The sequence below is a fragment of the Heloderma suspectum genome, chromosome 14, assembly GCF_057233095.1.
Source record: "Heloderma suspectum isolate Gila_16-S chromosome 14, 16-S_ref, whole genome shotgun sequence".
NCBI classification, from domain to species: domain Eukaryota; kingdom Metazoa; phylum Chordata; class Lepidosauria; order Squamata; family Helodermatidae; genus Heloderma; species Heloderma suspectum.
This window is the reverse complement of record NC_139471.1, coordinates 10,369,645-10,383,192: the sequence shown is the minus strand read 5'-3', so window position 1 is coordinate 10,383,192 and position 13,548 is coordinate 10,369,645. Positions and strand designations below refer to the sequence as shown.

The 13,548-nt window shown below is 48.5% G+C and overlaps 1 protein-coding gene across 12 annotated transcripts in view; it reads right to left on the bottom strand.

The window, feature by feature from the left end:
• FUBP3 (far upstream element binding protein 3) overlaps nucleotides 1-12,608 on the bottom strand; it is a 75,278-nt gene extending 62,670 nt beyond the window's left edge. For 8 of the 12 annotated variants that reach the window (XM_084820930.1, XM_084820941.1, XM_084820934.1 and 5 more), the window contains exon 1: nucleotides 12,542-12,608. The gene's annotated coding sequence lies outside the window, so the exon portion shown is untranslated. Of the gene's footprint in view, nucleotides 1-3,560; nucleotides 3,644-11,724; nucleotides 11,788-12,541 lie in introns of those variants that run through there. The other 4 variants (XM_084820931.1, XM_084820935.1, XM_084820938.1 and 1 more) reach the window with 2 other exon arrangements.
• Between the last annotated feature and the right edge of the window lie 940 nt (nucleotides 12,609-13,548).

Here is a 13,548-nt window from a genome sequence, read left to right as displayed (position 1 = left end):
ATTAATCACCCATCTGGCTGGTCACCCAGCCACTCTGGGCGATGTACAAAGCATATAATAAAACAGTTTAAAACAATACAATTCTACAATAAAAACATTTTCTAAAATACCCTAACCCACCCCAAATGTCTGCCTGAACAACCACGTTTTTAATGCATGGCGGAAGCTCATTAAAGAGGGGGCATGGCAGAGTTCGCTAGGGAGGGGGTTCCACAGAGTGGGGGCCACCACAGAAAAGGCCTTCTCCCTCGTCCCCACCGGTCTAGCTGTCCTGGCTGATGGGACAGAGAGAAGGCCATCCGAGGCTGATCTTGTTAAGCGGCCTGTCTGGTGCTGCTGGAGGTGCTCCTTAAGATAGGCTGGGCCAGAACCATATAGGGTTTTAAAGGTCAAAACCAACACCTTGAATTTGGCCCGGAAAACAACTGGTAGCTAGTGCAGCTCCTCCAGTTCTGGAGTGATGTGATCTCGCTGGCGGCTGCCTTTAATCAGGCGAGCCGCCGCGTTCTGTACCAGCTGCAGCTTCCGAACCGTCTTCAAGGGTAACCCCACATAGAGTGCATTACAGTAGTCTAAACGAGAGGAGACCAGGGCATGTACTACCAAAGGGAGCAGATGGTCGGGAAGGTAGGGACACAGCTGCCATATCAGATGGAGTTGATACAGCGCTGTCCGGCTCACAGCTGACACCTGATCCTCTATGGACAGCTGGGAGTCCAAAATGACCCCCAGGCTGCGGACCTGGTCTTTCAAGGGTAGCCGTACCCCATTCAACATCAGGTCAACATCCCCCAGCCTCCTCGTCTCCCACCAAAAGTACCTCGGTCTTGTCAGGGTTCAGCTTCAGCTTATTCCTCCCCATCCAGCCACTCACCGTCTCCAGGCATTTGGACAGGGATTCTACGGCCAACCTTGGTGAAGATTTGAATGAGAGGTATCGCATATTGATGACACCGCAGCGCAAACCTCCTGATAGCCCCCAGCGGCTTCACATAGACGTTAAATAGCATCAGGGAGAGGATGGAACCCTGTGGCACCCCACAAGTGAGTGGCCATGGGTCCAAAACCTCTTCTCCCAGTGCTACCCTCTGGTACCTGCCGGAGAAGAAGGACCAGAACCACCGCAATACGGTGTCTCCAATGCCCAACCCCTCCAGGCGGTCCAGGAGGATACCGTGGTCAACGATATCAAAAGCCGCTGAGAGGTCGAGGAGAACAAGGAAGGAGCATTCACCCCTATCCAGAGCCCTGGATAGCCCTTTTCTGCACTCAAGACAGCTCTTATGCCCCCTCCTTAATGAGCTTCCGCCGTGCATTAAAAACATGGTTGTTCAGGCAGGCATTTGGGGTGGGTTAGGGTATTTTTTATGATGTTTTTAATGTAGAATTTTATTGTTTTAACCATTTTGTTGTTGTACATTGCCCAGAGTGGCTGGGTGACCAGCCAGATGGGCGATTAATAAATTAAATAAATAAATAAATGACTCCATGTATGCTTTCTGTGCAAGGATCAGGCTAACAAGTGTTGAACCTGGATCACCTGCTAATACCCAAACACACAGAATGCCCTGCCCCCTCTAAAAAGGAACCAAGCTACGCACTACATTTTTACAAACACAAATGTTAAAATGCAAGATATCTCTTGCCTAAGCTGGACCCAGGGGGAGTTGGGTAGGGAAGAGACTTGCTTTTGACTTTATGTTTTTCAGGGAGATAACAGACAACTAACCTCATCAAGCTAGATGACCCTGAGAATTGTAAAAGCTGCTGCTTCTGTCTCTTTGCACTTCCCTGATCAGCATTTTTTAAAATAATAATAATAATGCAGCAAAAGGATTTCAGGAACTATCTTTTTCCCATGCAAAACTTCCAAGATCTAAACAAGGTCCCACAGCAGGGCCCTCTAACATCAAAAGCAAGAATGGGGCCTTCTCTGTTGTGGCCCTATGGTGTGGGAGAGTCTTCCATGACAAGTCTTTTCAGGCATTTTGCTAGCAGGTTAAGAACAGAGATGGACTACTTCAGTATTGGGGGGGGGGGTCTATTCTCTCTAATATGACTCCACTGGCCAGGATCCCTAAGAAAGTTAGCATCACCTAGCAAACGTCCTTGGTAGGTACAGAGAACATGCCGTGGAATTGAATGAAGTCACTGATGGGACAGGGAAGCCTGTTCTCTGTCTTTTAAAGTCTTTTAAAGTCCTGGTCTCTGCAATGTGCTTTTATAGCTAATATAGTCTTTTATGATGCATTGGCACATCTATTAGTTTTATATTGTTGACTTTATTATGACTATATTTGTATGACTACTACTACTATTATAAAATGCCTTAAGTAAATACATAAAATAGGATCAAATATGTTTTGTCAAAAGTCTTTCCCTTTCCCCCCAAGATTGGCAGTTTCTTTCCAAGAACACATCAGAGAGAGCAACATAGGTTGTATGAAAGCTACCTGGAATTTCAATGAGGAATTTTCACTTAGGAGAATAGGAAGCACAAGATCATTCAACAAAACCGTGGATAACATTTGGTAGGCCGCTGGGGGGGATCAAATGAGGCTGCTTCAGTGGTTGAGACTGGACATCCTAGGACTTTTGTTTTGTAAAGCTACAGGAGAATAGACTAATTTTAAGCTGACAGGCTGGTTTTGAAATGGTTTTATGTTGTTTCTGCACTGCTGATTTGGGTATTTCTATATTTTAGCATTACAGTGAGTGCACTAAGATAATAGGATCTAGAGGCCGTCGGTAGGTGGATTATACCATTTCAGACTGCAGGCCTTTTAAAATGTTTCCCTATAAAATATTCCATGAAAATGGGAACTAGCACATTGGGGAGAAAAGCCCTGCTTGGATCAGTTCTCTTTTTTCAGAGAGCAGTTTTGATCTACCTATATATCTATCACGAGCTAAAAGACAGGCCTGCCATCAGGCTTACGAACTAAAATGACAAAACACACAAGAGGAAGGAGGGAATGGATGGAAAAGGAGGGAGATCAGTTTTTAAAGACCAGAACAAGGTGGCGATCTTAAATGTACTTCTGGCCAGGGTGGATTTGTTTCTAAGGTAGGGGAGCATTCTAAAATGTAATCTTCTGGCTGCAGTCTGAAGTGATACAGTCCTTTCTTGTCACCTCATTTTGCTGTACGGGGAGACCAGGCCACCTCTGCTGTCAAGATGGTGGTGCGTAAATGTTTAATTAGTTTCAACAAATCGTATCTCTTGCAGTTTTAAGTGCTGGAAAACTGTGAAGTTCAGAACTATTTGAACTGGTGGTGAAACGTGGCTCTGCTTAGGTCTGCAAACTTTGCCTTTCTCCATCCACTTCTAGCTAGCAGCCGTCCAGCAAATGTTTCAAATCCAGCTTATGTAATACAATGCCCTTGCAGCGTGAGAAAAGGAGAAAACAGGAATGGGCAGCTAGGTGACACAAGGGGCGGGGGGAGTTCACAAACCGAGCCAGAGATGCGTCCAGCAAAATAACTGCCCAAACAACCTAACTTAAGGATGAAGTCCAAAATTCTTAGCATCCCCACAAAGTTCACACACATACACAAACCTGTATTTGAGATCAACAACAGCAGCATTGTGCAAGCTCTCAACTGCCCTAGTGTTATGTCGGCTAATCCGCTTATCTGAGACCTATGATGCAAGAGAAAGGGCAATGAGCAAAAAGAACAGGGGTAAATGGGCAGTTCTCACAATAGAGAGTCTTCCCAAAGATCTGTTTTGAGACCAGTGCTATTTAATTTGTTCAAAAACAATCCAGACTCAAGGATAAGCAGTGAGGTAACAAAGTTCATGGATGACAGCAAACTGATGGTGAAAACCATCCAAAGGACCTCTCCAATAAAATGGCAAATTAAGTGCTATGGGAGCAGGCATCCTTTCTGTGGGCTAGTAACTTTTGTCAACTTATGTGGGAGGCTAAATATCTTCAAAGTGCAAGAGGCAACCTATTTATTATAGGTATTAAAATAATTAACCCCACTTAATTATTTTGTTTTAACCTATTAAAATAATTAACCCCACTTAATTATTTTGTTTTAAGCTGTCTCATGAGATCACACAACAGTATTGGAAAGAGCAAATAGTTGTAGGTTCCCTGCATTGCAAATCTGTCTACATTAGTTCTGTCCCTACCCCTCACCTCTCTCTCAATTAAGCCACATGTCCAACTTCTTCTGGTGGTTATATGTGCTGGAACGGTAGACATCCAAATAGGAACAATGGAGGGAGGTGGGGTCAGGAGGAAGCAGGAAACACCCCTCATGTGGCTACCAGAAGTGGCCACAGGTATTCACAGGGCTACCATTAAGTCCACTGCACTAGATGCAAGGCTAAAAGATCCAGCTAGTGATTACACACATGTAAACCTGCTTCCAGGCATGGATTTCCTTAACTGGATTGGGGCACTTCTCCTTCTAGAGACAGCTGTCATAACAGGATAAACACACCATGTCCTCGAGGCGTAACGGCCAATTCAGGCACTGGATTTTTGGACAAGGTAAATACTATCTTGTATGTGACATTGGAACATGCAAGTCTGAATCCACTATGCAAGTTGACCTGGAAATCAAGCCAAAGCATTGCAAAATTCACACCATGTTGACTAGCTGTGATCAAATACTTTACTGACTCCAACACCCACTCTGAGTCTTCCAACCCCATACTTGTCCCTTATCCTGTCTTGACTTCCAGTGCCTTTTAGTCCCTCCAGGATAGCAATTCCCCAAGTATGTATGTATGTATTTAAACATTCATATCCCGCTCTATATCATTAAGATCTCAGGGCGGCGAACAGATAAAATCAATTTAAACAGTATAAAACAATAAATAATTGAAACAGTTAAAAACATATTAAACCATTAAACAAACTAATATCAATTAAAATCTAAAACAATAAAACGGTTAAAACAGGGCGCTACTTTAGGGAATGCATTTAGCCCTCAGAGGCTTTGGTAAAAAGCCATGTTTTTACTTGGCGCTGAAATCATAGAATCATAGAATAGCATAGAATCATAGAATAGCAGGGTTGGAAGGGGCCTACAAGGCCATCGAGTCCAACCCCCTGCTCAATGCAGGAATCCAAGTCAGAGCATGCCCGACAGATGGCTGTCCAGGCTCATCTTGAATGCCTCCAGTGTGGGAGAGCCCACCACCTCCCCAGGTAATTGGTTCCATTGTCGTATTGCTCTAACAGTCAGGAAGTTTTTCCTGATGTTCAGCTGGAATCTGGCTTCCTGTCACTTCAGCCTATTATTCCGTGTCCTGCACTCTGGGATGATCGAGAAGAGATCCTGGCCTTCCTCTCTGTGACAACCTTTCAAGTACTTGAAGAGCGCTATCCTGTCTCCCCTCAGTCTTCTCTTCTCAAGGCTATCAGGCCTCCAAGGGGAGGACATTCCAGAACCAGGGTGCCACAACAGAAAGGCCTTCTCCAACGTCCCACCATAGTGTATGTCTTATACTGGTGGGATGTAGAGGAGGGCAACTACAACAGATCTAAGTCCTCAGGCAGGCATATTTAGGGAGAAGCGCTCCCTCAAATATCGAGGTCATATAGTAGTATACAGAACCTCAGTTGGGAGAATCAGAGCTAACTGCTCACATATTTGATTTTTAAAAGGAGACAAATGACCCCCTCCAAGTCCTCCATGGGACAAATGGGCAGGGCTCCACTCCATGTCATTTGGTTCCCAGGCAAGCACCGTGTGGTCAGCGCATCTCTCAGGACCCTGCTTCACTGCATGCCAGCTTCCCCCATTGGGGCAGGTGTCACGCAGGCAAGACCTCCACTTGCCTGCATCTTCCACCATTATCTGCGCAACCCTCACAAGCAGGGAAATTGCTGCTGTTATTTCCAATTAAAGATCGGAGATAACAGTAGGGATTCCTCCAGGGGGTGTGGCTTGGAGGCCAAGTCTTGCCCCCTGGAGGATCCAGAAAAGCTCCACAGGCCCAATAGGAAACTGCCGCAGGCTGGATTAGGCCCATGGACAGGAGGTTCCCCTCCCATGAGCTAAAGGCTGGTTCATGCAGCAGACTCAAATAGACCCTCCATGTGGTCAGAAACCTCGACCACAGAAGGTACTGGTTCTGACTAGGGATGTAAGTATTTTGTTGAATCCCTTGTGTCTGTTTCACGGCTTGTCAAGCATCTTTCATTCCAAATTGGAATTAGATTTTTTGTCCGATAATTTTGTTCACAAATGTGCACTTATGCTAATGCCCACCTGTGCTAATCTCCCCACAAAGTTTTTAAAAAACTGGTCTGCAAGTCAATGGGATCCACACAAAATGGAAAAAGCCAGTCCACCGCAGAACCTGCAGGTTGGATTCACAGAAATTTGATTTCATTTGAATCTATTGCAGATTTCTCTGACATCCCTAGTTCTGACTAGTGCTAGTCAGCAGAGAGCCTGTCCCAGCCTTCTCTCAGTACTACTGCATGCCGGCCCTTTGGCAACACTCAATTCTTCTTCAGGCAGAGGGGAAGAAGGAAGATGTTGCAACTTCCTTTTTCCATGCTCTACTGTGGGTAGAAGAATTTGAGTGCTGACAGATGGGCATGTGGGCTGGTGTGATGGCACTCAGAAGAGGCTGGAATGGGAATCTCCAGGTGACAATAGCACCTATCAGAATCAATAATTCCTACAGCCAGACTTAGGGTTATTTTGATCACTGCCTTAGAGTATTTATAAAGGCCCAATTTGCCACAAACCAGAGTTTGGTTAAAGAGTCATTTAGTAGGGAAAGCATCTTACAAGAGCTGATGGAAAACAGAACCAACTAATACACAAAGTTCTAGTGGTGTTTTACTTATTGAAAACTGTGAATATCTATTAAGGATATTTTGCACTCTAAGCCACAAAAGAATGACCCGAGGCAAATTAGTCTCACTGCAGTTTAGAGGTAACTCGCTCCAATTCCAAGTTGACTAAGGGCGCAATCCTATCTAGATAGGCGGCCGCTTCCGAACTTGGAGGCAACCGCCTATCCGAACCAGGGCAGGAGAAGCACGGAGGGGATAGTTCCCGCCGCGCTTCTCCTGCCCTGCTTTTTCAGCTAGACAGCCACAGAGTGGAAGACCCCCAGCCATGCCCCTTTTTGGCCGCTCTGCGCTCCTCTTGCAAGCGCGGAGGATGGGGCTGTTCCGCACTGCCTCCAAGGCAGCGCAGAAGTGGGGGGAGGTCGGTTCTCCGGGAACTAACCTTGGAGTGTGGGCTCTGAGGTTGGTTCCCAGAAAACACCATATGCTATGGCCGTCTAGCCAATGTCTAGCAGCCATAGGATTGCTCCCTAAATGGCCCCATGACATTCCTTTTAAGAAATGAAAATCTGTATCAGGGGTAGGCAATGTTTTTTTAGGCCTGGGAGCACCTTTGGCTATTTGAGAAACTATCATGGGCACCACCACAAAATGGCTGCCATGGGAGGTATAGTTAGTCACAAAGGACAAGTAACCTGCCCAAAAGACTGGCCCGGTTTGCACGTAGCGAGAAGCCACTGTGGATGTACTTCCCCACAGGGCTTCTCATTGTGGCGGCCGGCACCATTTTGAATATCCAAGCCATGGTGGGGCTTGTCAACCATCCTAACAACCACCCTCACAGTGTTCGCATGTAACAAGCTTTGGCACCCCGCTGCTGTGGCTCGAATATTCAAAGCGGCAGCCACTGCCACAACAAGAAGCCCTGAAGAGAAATTCACCCATGGATGCTTCTTGTTAAGCGTAAACCAGGTCACTAAGTACAAGGCAGAGGTGGGGTTGAGCCACAACACACTGAGCAACTCCTCTGAACCCAGTTTTCAGCTCCAACAGAAACCGATTTCATAAAAGACTCCCCTGACCCCCCCCCCTTCCTTTGCCAGCAAACTCATTTATCCCTATACTTTTTTCTCTCACACTCTGGAGCACCACACATAGAAGCATTCTCTCTCATATCTTCATTTCCTAAGAATGTCAAAGTCCCATCATGCAGTCCAGAAGCATTCATGGCAATGAAGATGGCAGCAGCTGGAGGCCCTCGTTTTGCTCTGAAGCGATCTTAACTGCCAGTAAGAAAAAGCACTAATCGTTTTATTAAAGGTGGGAGGGATAGCGTGCCTTGGCAGGTGCCAACGAAGGTGTCTGGGGGCACACTGGTGCCCATGGGCACCATGTTGCCTAGCCCTGATTTACACAGACACTCACACAGATATGGACGTGTCAACCATTACAGGCAGAGGTCCCCCAAAATGCTTGCCATGGCGAACATCCCACCCTCTCTTGGTGAGTGTGCTGAGCCTCACTCCTGCTTCTGAGCTTGGAGCTTCCTGCAAGGTGCTCCCAAGCACCTCCAAAGCACAACATGACCAAGACAAGCTCTAGCCCTTCCCTCAAGCTCGGAGATGGGGAACTGTCTCAACAGTCATGTACTTTGTGGGGCTTCATAAGGCATCGTGCAGTTATGGGGATATCCTCCTCACCCTTACAGGGAAAGCTGGGGCTCACCAGCATTACACTGCACTTCAAGGGCACGCCCAGCACCTCAAAAGCACAATGCAACTTTGGGGATCATCACCGCACTCCTCCCAAGCTCCATGCTCAAAAGTGAGGCTAAAACTCTCGGGTGTTGCCACTGTACTTTGGAAGCACTCCTAATGGTTCAGAAGTACAGAATGACAGAGACAACTTCCAGCCCTCCTCTTGATCATGGCGCTCAGGTGAGGGGGACAACTGTCCTTACACTTGTGCTGTATTTGAGGTGGTCGAGCCTGGGGGAGGAGGGGGGCAGAGTCCTGGCAACCAAAGAACTGGGCCGGGCTATTAAGATATGCCAAAATGTGTGGGCCCCTAATTACACGATCATACAACTTTTCAGACCTCCAAATTGAAGTCACCACACTCCAGCAATGAAGCCAGGATCCTTACAGAGAGGTAAAATACATGCCCTGTGGCCACCATTTTGCTTTTGCTATCTGTAACAGGGCATGAGGTGACTAGCTCCTTTGGGTCACCAAGTATGACTCTAAAGGATGCTGGGGGTACGGTGGGAAAAACAACAACACAAAAATCACAGGGGTTGGTCTTACAAGTGACAGACTGAGACATGGGCAGTCTTCTATACTATACATGGAGAAGAACCCTTCATAGGACCCTGGAAAATGAAACAGCACTCCTGTGAGAGTAGGGCAGTAATAAAAAAAAAGGGGGGGATAATGGTGGACACTAGACCAGCCAAAACACACTAAAAGGTGGCTGCAGACTCATTTCTCACAAAATAATTGGACAGAACAGTGCCTGAATGTTTTATCTCATATCTTGGGTTCTACAAGGGATAGAGACTTCTGTTTCTTTTTTTAAACAGAATGCTGGGCTATCTAGTGGAGCCTCTAAGATGGTGGGCTAAGGGGCTGCAGCCCCCTTAGCCCAACTGTTAATCCAGCCCTGATTGCTCCCATTTCACAGACTGGGTATCAAGGCTGAGAAACAGTGCTTTGCCCAAGTCAAACCCGTAACCAAGGTGGTAGGAAGTTGAACCCAGGTTTCCCGGCCCCAAGCAACACATGGCAGAGCACATGCTTTGCAAGCACAAGGTCTCCGGCTTCTACAGTTAAAGCATCTCAGGTTGCAGGTTTCTCCAAGGTCTTGGCTGAGACCTTGGATCGCTAGTAGAGTAGGTAGTATCAGACATTATGGACCAGTGGCCTAAGAAAGTTCCACAGGGTCCTAGGAGGGGCAATGAAGAATATATATATATATATATATATATATATATATATATACACACACACACACACACATTTAGAAGGACTTTTAAAATACCATGTTGATGTAACACTGATACTAAATAGCTGATGCACATCAGAAAGTGCAAGAAGTAGCAGAAAAACAAAAAGGGGATGAGTAAAATTCATGGAAGATAAGGCTATGAATAGCTACTAGCCATGATAGCTATATGCTACCTCCAGTATCAGATGCAGTATGCCTATGTACGCCAGTTGCTGGGGAAAACAAGTAGGAGTATATTTCACTCATATCTTGCTCATGGCCTTCCCACAGGCATGCATTTGGGCGCTATGAGAACAGAACGCTGGACTACATAGGCCATTGGTCTGATCCAGCATAGCCACCCTCACATGCCACAGTACTTGTATTTTGAATGCATTTGCTCTAACAGATTGACACAGTTACCCATCTGGCCTCACATTAAAGACATCACATACATTGTGGACAGTCACACAGCCAAATGTACCTTATTCCCTCCTCCCACACCTACTTCCCAGGAGCCAAACAGAGGCTTCCCAAGAGAGATCTTAAGGCCCTTATACAAACCTATGGTGAGGCCACACTTTGAATACTGTGGACAGTAGAGGTGGAGGACCTGTGGCCCTCCAGATGTGACTGAACAACTTCCATCATTCCTGACCATTGGCCATACTAGCTGGGGCTGATGGGAGTTGAAGCCGACAACATCTGGAGGGCTACCAGTTCCTCAGTACATAAGATCATCTCAAATCATGATGTTATGCAGCTGGGAAAGGTGCAGAAGCAGGCATCCAAAATGGCCCAGGGGCTGATGCAACTTCCCATGAGGAAAGATTACAACGTTGAGGGCTTTTAGCTTAGGAAAAAGCAAAGTGGCGGCATGACAGAGGTTTATAGAACTGTGCATGGGGTGGAGAAAGTGTTTGCTACAGTCGCTCTGGCTTGTTTAACGACAGCGCCAAGCCCTCTAATGTTTAGAAAGATAACTTGTCTGCCGCCATAAACATGATGGGAGGGTGAGGCAGATGGTGTAGAGAAAGTGGAAAACATTAGATGGTTATCCAACTAGGCTGACTGGCAGTAGATTCAGCACGAACAAAACTCGGTACCTCTTCACAGAGAATGTCACTGATTTATAGACTTCACTGCCATATGGTGGTGACAGCCATGAGCTTACACAGCTTTAAAAGGATCCTGGACAAGTACATGGAAGCAATGAGGCCTGTCAAAGGCTGCTAGTTATGATGGCTATATATAAGCCTCAGGTTCAAAGGCCTCTGAATACCAGTTACTGGGGGGAAACAGCAGGGGAGGGATACTGCCCTCAAGTTTAGCTTCTGGATTCCCCAGGAGAATCTGGCTGGGTGCTGGGGAAGAAACAGAAATGCCAGACCACACAGCTGTTTCGTTCTGGCTTGGCTTGTTTTTTTATTAAGCATCCTATGGTCAGGAAGGCAGAACCTCCATGTCCGGAGCCAATCTACCTCACAATACCAGATGGCAAGGGGATGGGGCAACAGCAGGAGGACCATTGCCTTCACACCCTACTTATGGGGCTCCTGGCTGGCCATTGGTTGGGGGGGGCAGATGCCAGGCTAGAGATGGTGCATTTGTTCTAATCCAGTAGGTGTTCCTTCTGTTGTTTTTTATATAAAACAGAGTTCAGAAGAAGAAGATCGCTATGGTGGTATAGTTGTCACAAATTAGGAGACCTGGTTTCAAGTCTCCACTTGGCCATGAAGTTCACTGGGTGACTTCGGGCCAGTCGCTGACTCTCATTCTAGCCTACCTCACAGGGTTGTTGTGAGGATAAAATGGAGAGGAGAAGAGCCGTGTAAGCTGCCTTGAGTTCCTTGCAAGAAGTATAGCAATAATATATAAATAAGCAACAGAAGCATTCTAGTCCCCACGCAGCCATGAAGCTCCCTGGGTGGCTTCGGGCCGGTGGCTGACTCTGACCCGAGCCTACCTCACAGGGTTGTTGCGAGGATAAAATGGAGAGGAGAAGAGCCGTGTAAGCTGCCTTGAGGTCCTTGCAAGAAGTTTAACAATAATATATAAATAAGCAACAGAAGCGTTCTAGTCCCCACGCAGCCATGAAGCTCCCTGGGTGGCTTCGGGCCGGTGGCTGACTCTGACCCGAGCCTACCTCACAGGGTTGTTGCGAGGATAAAATGGAGAGGAGAAGAGCCGTGTAAACTGCCTTGAGGTCCTTGCAAGAAGTTTAACAATAATATATAAATAAGCAACAGAAGCGTTCTAGTCCCCACGCAGCCATGAAGCTCCCTGGGTGGCTTCGGGCCGGTGGCTGACTCTGACCCGAGCCTACCTCACAGGGCTGTTGTGAGGCCAAAGCGGAGCGGGGGAGGAGGAGGACGGCCATGTAGGCCGCCTGGGGCTCCCTGGAGGAAGCGGCAGGACGCCCAAGCGACGCACGGCTGCACAGCGAACAGCCCCGAGAGGCCGCCCCCGGGCGGGGAAAGCGCCGGGCGGGCCCCCGGGCGGCCCTGCCGCCGCGGCCCACGACTCCCACCCGGCCTCGCCAGCGGCGGGGGATGACGGGAGCGGCGGCCTGCCAGCTGTCGCCGGCGGAGCAGCGCGCGCCCCGCCGCCCAGGATGCCCGAGGCGGCCCCCCGCTCCCAGGCAGCCGGCCCGGGCCCGGCCGCGTCCTGTCAAGCGCCGCCGGGCCGGGCCGGGCCGGGCCGGGCCCCGCGGCCTCCCCGCGCGCGCCGCCGGCCTGGCGCGCCCGCCGCGGAGCCGCCCGCCGCCGCCGCCCGCCACTCACTCAGCCTCGCCGTCCTGCGCCCGGGGGCTCAAGCGCGCTCGCTCGCTCGCTCTCCGCCTGGGGACCCGTACCCGGAAGAGGAAATCCCTCCCTCGCTTCCGCCGGAAAACGGAAGTCGGGGCAGGCGAGGGGGGGGCCGAGCAGAGAGGGAAGAGAGGCCGGCGCCCAAGCTGAGGGAAGAGCGCGGGCGGGCGGGCGTGACGTCACGGCGCGCCCAGAACGAGGCTGCGCGGGCCTCTGCTTCCGGGGGAGCCGCGCGGCCGCGGTCACGTGGCCAGGGCGGCTCCGCGTGGCTCCCGAAGAAGGCCAGAGTGGGCGTGGCCCGGCAGGCAGGGGGCGGGGCCTCGGCCTCCCCCTCCCCTTCCCCCTCCCGGACTGATGCTCCTGACACGTGTCGAGGATTAAAGCGGGATTTGCTCGTTATTCGCCCATTTATTTGACTTTTCACGGACCGCCAGCGCCGTTTAGGAATTCAAACTCGGCTGCAGCATTTGAAGTTCTCCTTTAAAATTAATTAATTATTAATTAATTATATAAATAATTATAATAATTGGTTAATTGATTAAATTTAATTAATTGATTGATTGATTAAGGGCGCAACCCTATGCATGCTTAGGCAGAGAAAAGGCCTACAGCGCCCAGCATCCCCCAGCCACACTGGCTGGGGGATGCTGGGCGCTGTAGGCCTTTTCTCTGCCTAAGCATGCATAGGGTTGCGCCCTTAATTAATTAATTAAATTTAAAAAGGATGCAACTTCCCATCTTAGTTGAGAACGAAGGGGTTGGACAAATTCCGGCAGGAGAAGACTATCAACGGTTACTAGTCCTCGTGGCTCTATGCTACCTCCAGCAACAGAGGCAGTGTGCAACACCAGTCGCTGGGGAACATGGGTGGGAGGGTGCTATTATTATCATTACACTATTATTTATTTATTATATTTCTACACTGCCCAACAGCTGAAGTTCTATGGGCGGTTCACAACTATTAAAAATAATAAAATACACGC